Raw genomic sequence first — 19346 nt, 5'->3', positions numbered from 1 at the left:
TGAAGGGTTAACTTATTAAAATAAAATTAATTTGTTGCTTTTCTTTAAGCAATTAATATGAAATGAAAAATTAAAATTTTGCATTGTTATTAACACATTGAACGTCGTGGGGGTTATCAGTGATCAGCATTACAATTTCATTATGATTAAATAACTGATCGAAAATGCTAATCAGCAGTAATATTATATTACTTATATAAGGCAACAAGTGAAAAGCTTAAAGTGATAAATGAAACGATAGTATTCTTAATAAATGTAAATTGTACTGTGTCTGACTATGTGTAGGTATACGCTCTTTTTCACCGCGGTGCTTAACGTTCACCACAGTAGTAATAACCGTGTATAGTCAGACAGCCTATAATTCCAATTACTCGGGATAACATTTTTCCAGTTTTTAATTCCAGCTTTACATTTATTACCTCGAACAATAGTACCCATTAAAATTTATGCTATGAAATATTAAAAATTTTATTTTATAACTTAATAACAATTATATTATCAAATTTCTCTCGACTGAAACTTCTTTTTTTTTTTTCTTTAACAATTTAGTTCACTTAGACTTAATATGAAATAAAAAATTAACAATTTTTATTATAATTAGCTAAGGACAAAAAGAAAATATACCTTTATTCTAAAAAATAATTGATAATTATGAATAAAACAATAATCTATATTACCAGGTTTCTCTTCAGCAATTACGTTCTCCAGAATTAATTAGAGTATTTATCTCTGGAATAAAAGAACGAATAAAGGAATTCTGAAAATCAATCAGTAATTTTCTCTGGGTAAAATAAAAAAATTGATGAAACAAGATCGAAGACAAAATGAATATTGAAACACGTGTACCTTTTACCTCGTTCGTGTTGTGCAGCAATTCTTCCTATAATACGAAGACTTTAAAGTGCTGTTGGCTTTAATATTGGCTTTGTTTCCGATTTTTGCTTGGCTATCTTTCGCGAAATTCTTTCCTCTTGTTCGATTCCGACGAACACCGGAAACACGGTTCTTCACCGTTATTGCAACGGAAACAGAAACGTATATCGACGTGCAAATCGATAAGGTAACATTTCGCGTTCTTTTATTCGCGATTGTTCGACTGTTTCATATGGGAAAAGAAGAAAAGTAAATGAGATTTTAATTTGCATCCAAGCGAGCTCGTAAAATATCACGCGACGATATTAAATTCGTGGCTGCATTTTAATTAAGTCGTGATAATGAATTCACGTTTTTCAATTTCGTACGCATCACTCATTCTCCTCTGTTTGTCTACCCTCTTTTTACTCATCATTTTATTTTTCCACGTTTGTCAACGATTGTAATAAAATACTTGACGGTATTTCGTGATCGAGCATGACTATCGCTCGAGATACAACGTGAAAAATCACCCGGGGCGATTTTTTCGTCGGCTGGAGAGAAAAAGCGATGGCGATAAAATGCTTTTAAAAATCTGTACACAAGCGTGAAACTTTGCAATTCACTTCTCATGGAACGTTAATATCAAAGTTTGTTGCTAAAATGACGAAATAAAAATGTGGATCGCGTAAAAGAGATTAGTACAGAGAATTTCTAAAAAATTTCACAGAAGATTGATTGTTATTTCAAAAAGATTAAATTACATTTTATTAGCATCAGAGAGTGTCGGATTAAGAGTAGGTTCAAGGGGCCCTGTTATATGTCTTCCATTTAATATGTCAAAAAATATCGAATAAAAATTTTCATATGCTATTTAATTTTATTTAAATCTTATCTGCCCCTGGCTTTAAATCATATCTTAATCTGCCCCTGGATTCAAGCTCAAAATGTTATTTAATACAATTTGAGTTCTATTCATGTTCAAAATAATTTAATTACTTCTGTTGAAATGAATATGTATTGATAGTTCCGGAGTTCTAGAAATTTTCATCCACCCCTGGATTCAATTTGAAAATTGTGTTTAATAAAATTTGAGTACTGTTCATTTTCGGGTAAATACGATTAATTCTTATGAAATAAATTTCTATTTCGATAAAACAATTTCCAGACTGTTTCCTGTAAAGGAAACTGGGTTGCGTGGATTCCGCGGCGCGATGCGTGGGGGTTGCATTGCGTGGGTGGTGAGTGGCACTCGGTGACGACCCTCTTCTTCCTTCTCTCTGTTTTATTTTTCACACTCCACACCTTTATTCGCGAACCCACCTGCCCTTTACGCTATCGTTCGTTGTACGCTCGAAAGTTGGCTCAGTCTAGTGCACCTTGACACCACTCTGCTTACTCTTCTGGGCCGGCCGGGCCGGTGGACAGGAAATTAGATTTCCTAATTGTTGCGTTAAAGGGGTCGTAAAGAGGTAACATCGAGGCCAAGTACGAAATAAAATTTTATTTAATCCTTAACTGGTGTGGAGGGATCTGACGTAACCCAATTATTTTATTTATCCATCTAATTATTGGATAAAATATTTAATTATTCAAAAAATAAAAATACATAAATAATAATTAAATTTTACAAATTAAAAATATCCTATTAGAAAAGATGATTAAACTTGTTTTTTAAAAATTTCTTTGTTCCTCACAAACCACTCCTGCAGTTAAGGGTTGAAAGAATTACATTTTTCTTTTTGGGTACAATGGGCTCTCGTTATATTGCCACGGAGTGATTTGACTTTCAAACATGTTTTCAAACACCATCATGGCCTACAAAAATGATACAATTTTATCTCCCTTTTCCCCTTCAACTAAAAGTTTGGAAGCATACAAAATTTTCCGCCCTTACCGCCCTGCCGACGGCTATATAACGAAAGTTAACTGTACTTTAATCCTATCAGCAGAGGTATTGATTTTTGCAAAATACACGGAATTATCTGTGAAAAGTTATTACGTATACCAATCAATGTAATTACATTTACCATTGTAATCCATCTACATTATTTAATGATAATGTCCCTCGTGAATACATTACAAGCTGGATTTAATGGTGTGCTGTTATTGTTAATACATTATTGATAGTACTATTTGTTTTCAATATTCATGAATTTATTTCATCAATTATGCAATAAACAAAATTTCCTTCGAAATGACTAAAATTTTTTTAATTTATAGGGATAAAATGTTGCTCTCTGGAAATAAAAGGTTGTTAACAAAAAAAAAGGAATTTTTAAATATTTTTAATACTTTATAAATTTTTATAATACTTTCTAATTTTTCGCTTTGTCTCTTTTTTTCAATTTTTTCAAATTTTTCAACTTTCGTCTGTTTAGATTAAATTTTCTATGCATAATTTATTATTCGCTCAACGGAGGATATTGCAGACTCCTTTCCCTCTCATTTTCTGTTCTCACTTTATCGGTTCGTTCTCATTCTTTTCGAGAACTTCTAAAGCTTCCCGATACTCGTCCCAATAACTCCGGATGTAACTCGATCGAACTTATTTCGCGAACAACATCATCAATGCGATATAACAGGGGTGTGTGTTTGGAAATTGTAATGGAAAATGCAAATTGCCACGATAATTCTGATTAACTTGTTTCTAACTAACTTGGGAATGATTGTGTTCTGGCTCATTGTTAATTGGACGCTATTTTGCAATACAGTGTTAATCCAAAAAAATGTGAAAATTAATATTTCAATATCATTTTTTTTCATAAACCAACATTTTTTTTTTATACATTTTCATTCCAGTAAATTGCATTTTAATTGAAAAGCTAAAAATAAATTGGGAAAAATAGTATATGCGATATTGTATTTTGCATTAAAATGTCAAGTTGTTCATTTGATAAGGACGGATTTAAAAACCCTTTTCGAACGAAGGAAAAATTAAAAATTAAGATACTAAGAAAAACAATTTTATTTTACGATATAAATTAATTTCTTGTTCTAAAAACTGTATTCCACGACACGTTTCCTTCTCAGTTCGTTGTTCGACGACGCGGTGTTGGCGGAGCGACACGATCGATTTCTCTTTATTTCATCCCGATTAGAGTGCAAATGATCCGTTCTGTTTTCGCAGCCAGGAAGTTTGTTCGTGATCGTCCTTTGTTCGTAGCGAATCGTTTGCACCACGGATAAAAGAGACGCGCGTTTCGTCGTGTAACATTGTTGGAACGTGAACGAGATCGTGTTCCTTGAAATTGCGATTGAAACGCGATGTTCGCGAGCGTCACCCTGCTTGCCGTTTTATCCAAACTGACGTAAAAGCATGTAAATTGGAAAAGTGGTCGTTAGTAACACTGGGGTGTACTCGTTTGCCATGTAGCTGGTGGTTTGTATTGATTGTTTCCATCATCAGAGGTATTTTGTATTTTTGTGGATATCGCGAGATTTTTAATGTACAAATTACAATAGTCCGAATTACATTGTTTTCTTTTTTTTTTTAATTATTCTTTCAAAAAAGAAGAAGGGGCATATTACCACCATTTCCTCTAGTATAATTTATATTTAATTGTCCTAATAAAAATCTAAAGCACGTTACAAAAATTATGTCGTCTGTCGCACCAATCACAGTTTATACTACTTGTGGGTGCACTCAAAGTGTCAATACCATTTTCTCCCAATATAAAATCGAACCAAAATGGTTTCTTTTAATCCTAGAAAAAATATCAAAAAATCTTACTCTCAAATTTCACGAACAGTTCCACACAGGTCGTCGGTTTACAAGAAAAATCAATACCGGACGCGAGCACACGGAGGAAGCTTTTCTATTCTGCGTGTTACAAAAAATAAAAAAATGGAAAAGAGGACATAGTAGTTTGGTTGAAACAACGACGACAAAATCGCTTCACCATGAAACAGTTTAACCAGTCAATGTACGGCGGATTCATGAAACGGATCGCATTTTTTCCGACTCAGCGATTCGGGGAATGCGCTTTTCACGCATTTCTACAATCCAAGGGGTTTCGTATAATTTCTCTTTAGCCATTCAATTATTTCCGATACATTAACGGGTAATTGATTTTCTACCGATTTCACCGCTCGCGAAGTGCAAGTTTTGGTTGTTTTTGTAAACTGAATTCCTTAAAACAATCACGGAACCGAGTTTTAAATGAATCTAAAAAAGAAATAAAACCTGGGTCCTGATTGACCCATTCACAGTTGAAACTGAATATTTAAAACAGTGTAAGCAGAATGATTTATTGAACTATCTTTTCGATTCGATCCTCTTCGAATCTCATTTATCATGACAAACGAAAATTTTCGACGAACTTTTCCACGGAAGCTGATTTGCAACGTCGCTCATCTCATAATTACGATCTTTTTCGCTTCTATCCGCTCGTCTAAGAACGAGCTTTGAGACTTGGTGAATTGCAAATTCGCTCATTACCCAACGCTTTCTTTTATTCATCAAGCATAACTAATTTTCCAGAAAGAAACTTACTCGTTTCTTTTCCCTTAAAATCGTCAAGACTTCTATGAAATTCAGCCCTCAAACAGTTTATACATTTATTAGTGAATTTTCAATTCAATAAGAATCCTTTCATTATTAAAGATGCTTCGTAGTCGCTTATTAATAAAAACTTATCGAGTTATAAGGTTAATCGTAGTCATTTATCATTAACAGCTCAGAGTGTTGTAAGGGTGATTATGGTCTTTTGTTATTTGGAATTTATTGTGCTCTCAGGGTGACTGTATATATAGTTATCTGTTATTGGAAGTTTATGGTATTCTAAGGATGGTTATAGTCATCTGTTATTTCGAAGTTATGGTATTCTAAGGGTGACTATAATCATCCATCACTGCAGGTTCACTGTACATTAAGAATGACTATAATTATAGAGTACTGACAGCTCCTTATGTGCTAAGGGTCGCTGCAGTCATCAATCACAGGGGTGTTACCGTGTATCAAGGATGACATATAGTGCATCAAGGATGACATTCATCAAATGATTAAGATGATTTACTACAGGATATTATAGTCATTAGTAGACCACGGAAGTTTATGCAGTTACGAAATGCAGTGAAATGCACGATGTATGCAATATGTAAAATATGCAAAATGAAAAATTATATTCTAGAAATCTTCCAATTATAAAACATTCGTTTCATCCATTTCTCTAAAATATGCATTTGCATAAACTTTCGTAGTCTAGTCATTAGTTACTAGGATTTATGGTACTATAGTCATCTTAATTTTTCTTTATCCATACAGAAAATGAATGGAATTAATTATAACAGCATAAGATATTTCTTAATCAAGCTTTTTATTAATTTGAAATCGACTAAATTTTAATAATGTAATAATACAATTTATAACGAAGCGAAGAGAATAAAAATGAGACGTTAACGAGATTTACACGTTTTCCGCGAAGCAGCTCTCAGAGAGTTCTCCAGTTCGGGAAAAGTCGGAGAGATCTACGGATAATCAATTCGCTTGAACGACGAGAGAGCGGTGTAATTTGTTGAATTAATTCCGTCTAATTTCGTTCCCATCGTCTCCGTGGGTTTAATGGATTAATTCTGTGGAGCCGGTGGTGGCTTTAAAACCGACATCTTTTCGTACCTGGAGGCTGTAGCCGCTTGTAATTTGTGAATTAGAATTACCTTTGATCGGCCGCTATTCGAATTCCGCTTATTACAATCCTCTTCGTTTCCAGCCAACTGCAACGATCCTCGAATAATACTGTTCCTACGTTGTTAATCGTTTAAAATAACTTTGGAATTATCTAACGTTCTATTGTTTAACCCCTAAAATTTTAACTTATTAAATTACTTAATTTTTAAGTTGAAATTTTCTCTGTTGTGAATGACAAGAGAGCATGAGTTTGTAAGTTTATTTATGACGAAAAGAGTACCAGCTGTTTGGTTGCAACAACACATGCATAAACACACACGAAAAACAGGCAGAGGGTAACAGTGGTTTCCATGACACTCAAGCAGCCGACAAGCCCTTAAGACGTCACTTGTCGGTCGCATTAAAACTAGTCGAGTGGCCACATGTGTAAAATGGCCCAACATCGCACGTTTTTCAATGAATTTTTAATTAGTTTCCTCTTTACTCTTCTTCACGATTACTCGGGGGCATTTTGTATTGAATTGAATAATATTATTATCTTCAGAGGTAATTTATGGATTTATGAGGAATTTAAGTAAATTGAGATATTTTAAAAAATTTAACAAAATCAATGGATTAATATTTTGAATTTATCTATTTAATATTTATTTATTTTATCAATTGTTTCAGTGATAGAATAAAATGAAAACAAACGTTTCATTCTTTAACGAACGGATTTAATTCTCCACGATTTTTATCGGAGAAATAGATGGTATTGAAAGGTACGCGTTGTTTCCATGAAAATTAAAAAAGAGAAAAAGATGAAATAGTCGATCGTAAAAGTTTCTCGACGAAGTATCAAGACAAAGGTATTCCAGTGACCCGATTCAATCGTCGATGTTCCCGTTCGAGGAAGCTTGAAAACGTGTCCTTCGAAACAATAGGCATACTCTTAAAGCATCTCGAAAGCGTTTTGTATCCTCGAACTCGACAGGCATCGACGAGGCAAAATAATCCGGGTTTCCCCGATCCCGGTATCGATTAATCGTGCAATCAAGCGATTATTTGCATAATCGAACGGATAGCCAATGAATATTTGAGGGGGAACAGGAGGTGAACGTTTTCAGATAGGCTTGTTCTGTTGGAACGCATGAATATTAGAATATCGAGTAGTTTAGATGGAACAATCCTTAAATATTTTTTATTCAAAAAAAAAATCAGAAATTGAAAACTTTGGGACTTGTAATTTTTAATAAAAAACTAAGATTAAATAAGGGGATAACAAATATTCATTATCAAATTAATTTCATTACAGATATAGGAAAATTTGTAAATTTCAAAATTCTAAAATTCATACAAATAATTATAATAGTTACGATCTTCATTCATTGTCATAATATACTTTGAAAAGATAAAAGGTATGCTTCTGGGAAGATCTATTTACGTACTTTCTAAGAATTTTTGTAAAAGGAAAAATAAGTAAGAAAAAGAAATTCGATTCAGCTCGGTTTGTTTCGGTTCGGTTGGTTGTAAATGTCTTCTGTCACACAACTGTTATAGTCATTTGTAATAGAAACAGAATTTTGACAGTAGGTACACGGGGCCGAGCCGAAAAACGAGCACATCTATTTTTTCCAATGAAAAATCGTGGGATTGTCCTAATTCACCTGTTCCACGTTCTGTAACGAGGAAAATATAGCTGGAAGCTCGAAAAACGTGGTGTCCAGTGATCGTAACGGGCTCATATTTCATCATCGATACGAAAGCGACAAAAGGCTGGGCCCCGTGATCTGTCATTCGCAAGAAGACTACTATTCAGAATCACGCCGCTTCTATGCTGGCTGCTCCATTTATGTTTCACGCGTCATCGTTTCAATATGCACCTCCGATAATAATAGAATTTTTTGAAAGCCCACTCCATAAAACTTTCATACTTTTGGATTAAAAATTAATTTTAATTTAATAATAACGCGTAATTCAAAAGAGGACTAAAATTTTTGTTGAAAATTAACAGACAAAGAAATAGAATTATTCTTATTTATATGGTTATCATAAAAATTTTGTCTCTTTTCTGTTGGAAAGATGCATCGTGTCAGGATCTGTCAGTCGGAGATCGGAAAATGCGTTATCCAGGGAACAGATCGAAGCTGAACGTGTTTTCGACGTTGCTTATGGGATTCCAGCTACCAGTCCAGGATGAAGCCTGCCTCGTCTGGTGAGTTGAATTTCCTTTCTGAAAGAATACTTTTTCCTTCGAGCTAGACGCCGACCGTCTGCGCATGACGGGCTGATTTTATCGCGCATCGATCTTAATGCTTGATGGTGCCTTGTTATTGGGCCACCTTTATGGTGACGAATGAAGACTATGGGGGTAGTCTGTGACTCTATTCATCGAATCCCTTAGTAAGGTTTCATAGTATTAGACAGTCATTTATTCAATTTTTGGTGTCAAAGAGTAGGATTTATTAGAGTTACAGGAGTAGATAGATACACCTCTGTTAGGATCAAGATTATGGGATCATTCTATAGCTAGGTTTTATAGAGTTAGGTAGGCATTTAATTAATTTTTCGAGATAAAGAGTAGAATTCATTAGAGTTCTATGGGTATTTGGATACAATTGTGTTAGGATCAAGACTGTGTAGATAGCTCTAAAGCTCTATTGTCATTTAGATATATTTAGCTGGGTTTCATAGGGTTAGATAACCATTTATTTAATATTCAGAGGCAAAGGGTAGGAACTCCTTCATTAGAGTTTCATGAGTAACATATATGGGTTTCATTTGTATTTAGATCAAGTTTATAGGGCCATTCTATAGCTCTATCGTCTAGAATTAGATAATTAAATTTCTTTAATTTTTAGAGGTAAAGAGTGGGAACTCTTTTATTAGAGTTTCATGAGTACTTACATAGGTCTATCTGTATTAAGATCCAGATTATGGGGCCACTCTATAGTTATATTATTCATTGAAATTTTTAGGAAGGTATTAAGAAGTTAGATAATCCTCTATTCATTTTTAAAGTCAAACAGTAAGATTGATTCCAATCCAAGTGTTCCATAAATACATGGACGAATTTGTGTTATGGAGGTCAAAGAAACTCAATAAGAGGAATTCTGAAGAGGGACAGTACTTCTATAGAGGTATTACTTCACAGAGAAGGTTCTCTAATATGCACTTTTCACCCAGTTCAAAAGTAGAGTTCATAAGTACCTACTCTATAATGATGTACTCCAATACATCCATTCAAACAGGAAATAATTATAGCAATTTTTAATTTTCTTTTGCAACCTCTTGATTAGTGTCATCATTACACTTTCCCTAATTTGTTTTTTTCCTCTTGAGCATCGCCTTGACTCAGAATTCACACACCTCGTGTAGGATTCTAATGTCAATAGCATAACGATGAACGAGGCTCGTACACCATAATTGGCTCGCTAATTCACGCGGTGTTTGCTCATAAAGGAATCACGCGAGTCGAGGATCCTATGATCCTCGAAGGGTACATCGCGTTAATTACAGGAGCGTGAGATCGCGCAGTTCGATCGATCCTTGCTTTCCAGCTTGGCTGCTGAGTGAATTCGACAGATTAATGATCCCAGCCGTGTCCGAATCGATTCATTAAGGACACTGGCCCTCCCTCGAGGGTATGCTCTCTCCCGTTTAATCGACTGTGATTAAACAATGCATCGCCCACGTGCGCGATCTCGATATAAATAGAGAACTCGTAGTGTCTCTTTGAACCAGCCTTTTTTTCGGGGGGGAAAAAACAGCATCGATGTGTTTCGGGGTTTTTTTTTTCACTTTCGAGAGAAGCGCTTAAAGGGCGATCGGTGTCTTTGATAAGAGACTTTATCAAAGTTATTGACCTGGTTAACTATTCACACCTTCACCGGGTTAACTTTATCAGAATTTCAGGAATTAATTCCTCGAATTATTAACCCTTTCTACCATGGTTCTCCTATAGAGACCTTGACACCTTTTGCTGTGGGTGACTGGAATAAATTAGCAATGTTGTTTTAAATTTTCTAAGGTGACAAAAAAATAGACTAATTAAAAGTGTTTGAATACCCGAAAATTTGGATCGGGCTTAGGTCGAGAATTTTTTTCGATTCGGGAGCCCAAAAGTTTGTCCTTCGCATGAGTTTGATCGGGTACCCGTCCTGTAAAGAATATTAAGATTAGAAATAAAAGACTCGACATTCTTCAGGATATCTAATTAATTATTTATTATTAATTGAGATTCTGAAAATAACCAGTATCTTAGTCTTTGAAGGTTGAAAAATAGGGAAAAAATTATTGAAGGATTTATAATATAATAAAAGAAGCTGATCGAAGTGGCGCGTCGAAAGGGGAGGCTAGCTCGGGAGTAGCGATTAATATTTTGTTAATTAACGGCGGAGCAACGACAGCTTGAAAAATAACATGGAACGAGAGCTTCTACCTAACAAACTAATCTACTTCGCCGGTTGAAAAAGCCCCAGCAAGAGTAAGCTGGTCAAACAATTTACCTTATTCACCGTGTATAACGTAATAGTTTGGCCTGGCTCCAATAAATGAATACGAAGAGAGGCTACTCGATTTTACTCGCTTCAAACAGAATAAAAATCGAACCTCTCTGACTGGATAGCTCAAAAACATTGCGCACCTCGTACGCAAATGTTTCTCTTCTCATCTCCATTGTATAAATTTCGAAAAATCAACAAATGATGAAATTCAAATATTTTTTTTTATATTCATCCCATACTACATTTTTGCAATATTTTTATTATAAAGTGTTTATCAATAATTCACGGTGTTGGTTCTGCTAGAAATTATAGAACTTAATTGAACAAGCAACAACGATCCAGCAAATCCCATACAAACCCGTCCCATTCACAAAGTCAAATTCGATCAACACGAAAACTTTCTGCCGGACAAGTTTCTCGCACGTAATCGTCGTCGAACTAGTTTGCCGATCGACGACGAATACAAGCACGAACTCTTCGACATGTTCTCGGCGGTTCGCTTTTACGTCTTGAAGCGTGAACGTTGCTTCTCCAGCGACTTTCTATCCAGCCGCTGGAGACTTTTGCCGTATTAGCATCGGTCGGATCGGGTCAAATATTTGTCGAGACACGAGTTCACGACGAGCTTCCGAACTTCTACCCTCTTGAGTCTCCAAGGAGAAGCTCGGCCTGAATTGCCACCAGGATATTACTTATTTTTTTCGTTGATAAATCGTCTAGGTGTGAAGCTTGAGATATTTAATCTAGATATTTAGGTGATTGCAATATTATTGACAAATTCTTTATTAATTGATTCGTATTTCTGTCCCTTTGTATATTTTTGTCGAGTATGATTTGACATCAATTTTATCCGTAGCTATATTTCATCTCAGAAGAGTTTCTATACTATTTTCAGAAAAGAGAAGAAAGGATCTCAAAATTGATTAAAAGATTTCCGCAATTAATTCAGTTTTGAATTTGAAATAACATCTTTATATTTTTCATCCTTAAATTCGCTCATAAGGTAAACCAAGGGCAATCATTAGTTATTCCGTTTTTACGCTTGTTCGTTCAAGAGTGTAATCGAAGTGAACATGATTTAAACATCCCTGACAACCACTTAATGGTTAACGAAATGAGTTCTTTCACGATCAAAAACGTTAGTGCGATAACGTTGGGCGAGCTGCCAAAAGGATTCTGAAAGCGTGCAAATTTTTTTGCGCTTAATGTATCTACTTCTGAAACTGCATTACATAAAGAGTATAAACGAGGATAGTAGCGAATGGTGGAATTTATGATGCCTCCAAGAAGGAAAATTTTAATAGATGATTCTACAAATCTCGGGAAACGAGTGTATAATAATAATTTATTAGAATTATTATAGAAAACTTTCACAATAACCGTAAAATATTAGAGAGCGTTAACTTTAAATGACTATCACTTAAAAAATTTAAGAATTATTAGTTGAATAATGTGGTATCGTAAATGAATATGTGTAGTTTATTAGAATGTATAATAAAAAGGTTAATGAATAGGGTACGGAATTTCCACCAAATGTCCTCGCAAAATCAAAGTTCTTCACTCTCCAAAGCAAGGACTAGGAACCCTGGAACACTAAAACCCAGGGAGAAGCTTCTAATTTTTTGTAGGGAAGCCTCTTTTAATCGCTAGTGTAGTATCAATGCAATCTTTTATCAAATATTTCCATTCGGAATAGAAAGAGAAAAATTGTTTTTATCAATGTTAAATAAAACACTGTGCACCACTGAATGGCTAGAAAGTTCAAAGCGAAAAGAATCATGTACGAAGGGTTGAAAAGAGGGGTGCGTATTTACAGGGAGCAACATCGAACGATCCATGAATATGTAACACCTTTGATTTCCATTTTCGATGGAAACAGCCGTGAGCCTCGTAGATTTTAACCATCGGAATAGGGTTTGTGCGAAGTGAATCCGGCGCAGTCCAACGTTTCATCGTATCTGGAATAAATTTACCCCTCAAAGACAACGATTCATCCCTCTTTCAAACGTAAAGAAGGTTATTTCCACGTATTTCTTAGCGAAAATAGGAAGAGGAGGTGAATTCTTTCGGGCAGGATCACGAAAGCGTATTGAAATATCGTTTTTAGAAGGAGGGATGGAAATTGAGGTAATTAGTTGGCTGCATAAATTACCATTAAGTCGGTGTACGATGTTGGAAGATCACCACGGTAATTTTTTCTCATTTACTGATGAGCTATCCTGTCAAGGTACATCAAGGTAATCGTTCCTAATTGACTTGGTTGATTGTGTTAGGGGTTGTTTGGTTTTCAAACTAACGATCTTGAGTCCTCGAGTAATTAATGATTAACACTGTGATAATGAGAAGAAATGGAACATTTGGAATTACTTTATTATTATTGGTATTGATAATTTAAGATACAAAAATTAAATAATGTTAATGATAACAACTTTAAAATATAATTGCTCGAATTTTGAAATATTTGAGTATCAGAATTACAATATTACAGATTACCAAAATGAAAATTTTAGAAGTTTTAAATTCCAGAATTCGTAAATTTTATGTTTCCAAACGTCTAAAATTTCAAAATTTTTAAGTAATCTGGTTTACCCCAGAGGAAGGTCCATATTATGCCAATGCTCCAACAATGAAATTATTCAAATTTTCCGATTCGTATATTAATATTAATGGAATGAGGATCAATATCCACATCGTCATTAATTAACAAAATAAAATAACGAGATGAAACATTTGTAAAATAAATTCCAATTAAACTCTGAAGTTTCAATAACAGCAGCAGAGCCATTGCTACAAATTCAATTTTATCAATCTCGAATATCATTAAAATTACAATCGTAATATTAATAACAAATACAATTTTACAGCAAACATGTATATTAATTAAAAACCTCTAAAGCAACGAGTTTATCGATGAAAAGAAATATCCAGAAAGAGTACAAATGAATCGTTAGATCAACAGCTGATCCACGTAAATCAACCCCCCGATCGAGAACAGCGTACGATATTCAATTACACAGGCTAATTAACGCGAGTTCTGCGAGGATTATCGTGTCATCGATTTCCGGGTTCGTTAGCTGCAGTGATTCTGTCGTGGTTACGAGGTCGAAATCGTTCCTTTGTACGAGCTCCTTTGCTTCGAATCTATTTGATCGGTTGAACGACGATTCTAACCCTCGTTTAACGTTTGCTAGTGCCTCTTGGGGAAATCGTGGCAGGAACATCTGCTTCGGAAATGCTACTGTTCTAGTCGTTTGAGAAAACATAGATCTTGTGAATGCAAAGTTTTGAAACATTTTAATTTTAATTTCTTTTTTTTTTTAAGTAATTGAAAGTAAAATTTTTATTTTAAGGGTATTCGTTCATTTTAAGGCTTAAAAATTGAAAATTGCCTCCCCTGAACTATTCAGTGTATTAGGCAAAATACACATTTTACTCCAGTTCGTTGTTATATTTATATGCGCGAATAAATTACACTCCCGTTAAATTATACCCGACTAATTATCATGGTCTTAAACCAGCGTTGGTTTAGCAATTCGCGTATATACAGGGGAGTAGATTAATTGTATGGGTGTATCAGTTACGTGTTACAATAACTTTCAGCAAAATATTCTACCAGGGGGCATGCTGTTGAGTAATTACACGCGGTCAAACCCTGTTAATTCACCTCGATGTGTTTCCTGTTTTAGACAGTAGAACGCAGCGTGTTCAACATGGTACTATTTAGTATTTAGCTACAATTAACAATCACAAATTAATTCGGTGCCTGTGACATTATGTATGTCCTTTTAACCTTTGGATGGCGAACTATGCAGAGAGTCCCAATTTTAAATTAATTTTGTATCTCATTATTTTCATCTTCTAAATTTTACGCTGTTCAAGAATTTATTACTGTTTTAAATTTGAATATTTTTCTGCGCTTTTGTGTATTTGCAAAATGATACAAGAATATAATAATAATAAAAATTACTCCAATAATTGGAGTTGCCATAGCTTTTAAAAATAAATCTTCAATTAAAGAAAAGAAGAAGAAGATGCATAGAATTAATTTGTACATCTAATAGATTTATACATATCGGGAAACATACCGTATATCTATAATAAATTGATAAAATGACCGTTTCAGGTGCATTGTACACGAACGTGTATCAATTAGCCGCGTCGATGTATATTTAATTGAATCGGGTTGCTGATAGCGCTAACGCGACACAGGCTAATTAAGCGAAACAAAGTAACGCGACCTTAATAGATCAAAGAGCAATTAGACGCATGAGAAAATTACGTTATCGCACTTTCATTCTCGCCCTGTTTCCTCAGATTTTCTCAGTTGAACAATTTTTCATTCCAATTAAATTTTTCATTATGAATTTATCATAATAGGTGTTAATTTAATTTTGTATCTTACATTATTTTCATTTTATAAATTTTTTGCACTGTTCCTTTGAAAATTAAGAATTATACATTTAACCTTAGGTTAATATATTTGTATATATTTTTGTATCTTTGGTCACGATTTTTCCAGTCTCCACTGTTCAAGGGTTAAGGATAAAATGTAAAAATCAGTTTTTCCACGAATATATTCAGATTGATGCTTCTAGCCCAAAGAACGAAGCATCTTTTCTTAGCTAAGCAACGATCAATCTTTCTCTTCAGAATCACAAAACCAACCACAGCGCCATAAGGGTTGCAAAAAAGAATGAAACCGAAGAAATGTGTGGGAAGGAAAGAACCGAGCGTCAGTCACAGAAACTAATTGCTCGAAGAAAGTCCGTAGAAACCCTGAAGGTTGTTTGCTAAGCAATTGGTCGTGGCTGGTTGAGTAATGTTTGACCGGAAGCAGGGGCTCTTTAATGCCGAATCCTCGGCCATTGTCCAACCGTGTAGTCTTAGGTTGAAGGATGACACGTGGGATAACTCGTCCTGAACAATAAGGGGATTGAATTATGAGACAGAAGAGTCCTTTGTCCCTCTTGCTTTTGTTGGAACGATTAATTGTCGCTCGGACGACTTAACCGTGCGAATTCGGAAATTACTCCTTTCATTCTGATATTGTAAGACGTTTAAAATGTTACTATCTTAGAAATATGGTAATTTTTCCTGGGGTGATAAAATAGGCTCTGATATCCTTGAATCCCTACTCCGTTTTATGAAACTTGAGGTGAATTTATTAGGATGGACGAAGGAATTAATTAAAATTGAGTTTTTACTTTAAATTTCAGACATGACTGAAAGTTTCCAGATTAAAAAAAAAAAATAAATAAATTTTTAGTTTCTTAATAGGAGGTCAACTGAACCTTCTGATACCCCACACCTCTACTTATACTACTGTCATGATTGACCCAGTTCAGGGTTTACTAACATAGAAAATGCTAGTGCTAAAATTCTTTACATTATAATTTTGCGATACAATAGACTGGTTATATTGTCAAGTAAGCGATTTGATCTTTACACAGATTTTCAAGTCTGTGTTACCCTTCCATCATTATAGCTTACGAAAACAATACAATATTATCTCCCTTTTTCTCTTGAATTGAAAGTTTGGAAGCTTGCAAAATTTTTGTGGCAATATAACGAGAATCTACTGTAGTAACACCTGATGGATGGTTGCATACAAGAACAGCAAATAAAAAAAGAAGGAATCTAGAGTTTCGGATAATAATTCACTTTCGTCATTTTTCACGGTGAAAGAACGCGTTCAACGTTTTGACGCGTTAATATTTCATCGTTTTTTTGAAGAATGGCTAGAAAATAACTGAATGCATGGCACGTTTCATAGAATAAGTCGGTTCATGATTCATTGAATCGACGTTCTCCCTTCCTTTCGCGTCGGTATTTTTAATTTTCTTTTGTGCGAGAATTGTGCTACGCGAATGAACGTGTCGTGTGTGAGGGTACGCTATTAATCATCGCTAAGAGTCGAGAAAGGTTAATATTCCATTGGAACGTTAGCAGAGAGTTGGAAGTTACAAATTGTAATGGAAATCCAGAATCCGGCTACGGAAACCCTGAACAGGTTCGTTGCGGTTTGCCTCGCTACAGAAATTCTCTGGATAGAGGATGAAGTTGGAACCACTATTACTAACGATATTATTATCGATTTCATACCAAAAAATCTGTGTTCATGCGAATTCATAGACATATTATTTCAGAACTTTCTGGAGAATATTTAAAATTCTAAAATTTATAACAAACACACTGCCAATCAAAAATTAAAAAAGGAATTAAACCAAGGGTAGAGAATAAAATTTATTAATGTAGCGAACTAAAACTTATTATTTATTTCTTAAATTATTATATTGAGTAATTATTAACAAATGAGCTACCTTATCGTATTTTCTGTTAATAAATGCATAACAAAATTTTCCTATCGGCACAATTATAATTTCGTTTTACTGATAAAGCACCAATTATAAGAAAAAATGTAAGTCGATCTGAGGACGAAAATTTAGAGAGAAGGAGAGAAAGAAAAAAGCGTATCGTTTCGACGACGGTTTCCGTAACGGAAGTTCACGCTACGATAATGGTAACAGATGCCATTTCTACCGGCTGCGCCACCGGAAATGCAAGAGCTCGTGCACGCGGGTATAAATCACGAATGCACCGGTGGCACACGCATTACCTGCTCGCTGGTTTATGCATCTTGCTTTATTCAGCAGGCAACGTTGGCACAGGATAATATCAGGACGATACTCGACTCTGATTGAAGCCAATATCATTCGAGAATCGATTATCGATTTCGATCTTTATTGAATAATTTAGCAACGCTAGGAGATCGTGAATCAAATCTGAGATTGGTATAACAGGAAGCTTGGGAAAATGAGATATTCCAATGATTGTAAATTTGATAATTTTTTAAACTGATATGATCTATTTCTTTAGAAACGGATAAATTTACCAACGAATGTTGTAAGGAAGAATTACACGACAACAGGGTGTAAAGAAAAGAAATATTGCAGGGTTGAATTGAAAGAAATCACAAGAACGTTGTTAGGATAAATCAGAATGGTTGCAATAACCGCAGAAAGGTACAATATTGCCTATCATTTATTCTTGAAGAAACATTGGATTCTGCGGGAAAAATTGTCTGTACTGTCTGATGGTTTAAGAGGAAACCTATACCTGGTTCAGACTCTTCCTAGATCCGAGCCTCTCCTTAGACGGTCCCTAGATTTTTCCTTAGGTTGTTTTTAGACCCTAGGACCTCTTTAGCCTCTCCCTAGGTCCTTAGGTTCTCTTTAGATCCTAGGCTCTACTGAGGTTGTCTATAAGCTCTAGGTTATTCTTAGATTTTTCTCAGGTTCTCCTTGGAATTTTTTTGGCGTTCTGCCTAGAATCTTCTTAGCTCTCCCTATTCTCCTCCTAGGATGTACTTAGGATCTCCCTAGGTTTCTCCTAGGTTTCTCCTAGGGTGTATCTAAAATCTCCCTGGTCTCCTCATAGGATGTATTTAGGATCTCCCTAGCTTCCTCCTAGGATGTATTTAGGACCTCCCTCGACTTTCTCTACCATGTGCTTAGAATAAATATTTTAACTCCCACACCAATACTCAGTAAAAGTAATGTTACACTATTAAGCAAAAGGTTTAATAGGTCATCTCAAAGTTTCAAGGATAGACGAAAGATTAATTAATCATCCATGTAGACTATCATATATCTTTTTGTACACCTCGTGCTTGTCTGCACGTAGTGACACAGTTTGTCCCTGTTGACAAGTACTCTAAAGCAAAGTCATTAAGCACAGAGGAACGAGTATTTGTCGTGTGTCGCAGATTTAACTAGGAGGCTGCATAATAACGTAGGGGCCAGGTTCCATCAGGATCTACCGTGTCCTCTCCTCAAGTTCTCGCAATCAAGAGAACGAGGAGAATTAACGGGAGGAACCGTGCACGGCTCGTTGACAACGGCGCGATCTGCATCTTGTTTGAGGATGAACGATCGAACGTTCTGTAAACACACGGAAATTCGCTGGTCGTGCCAACGTATTTCTAGTATTCCCTACAATTGATTCAAGAATAGCAAACGTAACTTTTCTACCCTAATCCAACGCGAGTTTAATGACGCGAGGGTTGTTGATGATCCACTTAACAAATTTAATATAATCGACAAAAATCATGGAACAATGCCATTAATAATTATAATTATACCGTGTTAAATACTGAATAATTATACTTATACCATGTCAAAGATGAATTAATTATAATTATAGCTTATCAAATGCTGATTAATTATTATATAATTTTCAATTAAAATTTATATAAATAAGTTTTATTTTTATGTAATATAAACAATCGAAAAAGAAGAAGAGTTGTTTCATTAAATGTGAGAAAAAGTTAATCAATCAGATAACACGGTCCTATAATTTGCAGTACTGCAATCAACTCATTC

General features: G+C 34.8%; 1 protein-coding gene across 5 annotated transcripts in view; it reads left to right on the top strand.

Annotated features, from left to right (window-relative positions):
• The window catches only part of LOC117605192 (monocarboxylate transporter 10), an 80332-nt gene that overhangs the window by 9099 nt on the left and 51887 nt on the right, over nt 1-19346 (top strand). For all 5 annotated transcript variants that reach the window (XM_034326207.2, XM_076688009.1, XM_076688008.1 and 2 more), the window contains one exon: nt 8543-8675. The gene's annotated coding sequence lies outside the window, so the exon portion shown is untranslated. The remainder of the gene's footprint in view (nt 1-8542; nt 8676-19346) is intronic.

The sequence above is a fragment of the Osmia lignaria genome, chromosome 3 (genome assembly GCF_051020975.1).
Source record: "Osmia lignaria lignaria isolate PbOS001 chromosome 3, iyOsmLign1, whole genome shotgun sequence".
In the NCBI taxonomy this organism is placed as follows: domain Eukaryota; kingdom Metazoa; phylum Arthropoda; class Insecta; order Hymenoptera; family Megachilidae; genus Osmia; species Osmia lignaria.
Note: the sequence above shows the minus strand (reverse complement) of the source record. Positions and strands in the feature narration are given on the sequence as shown.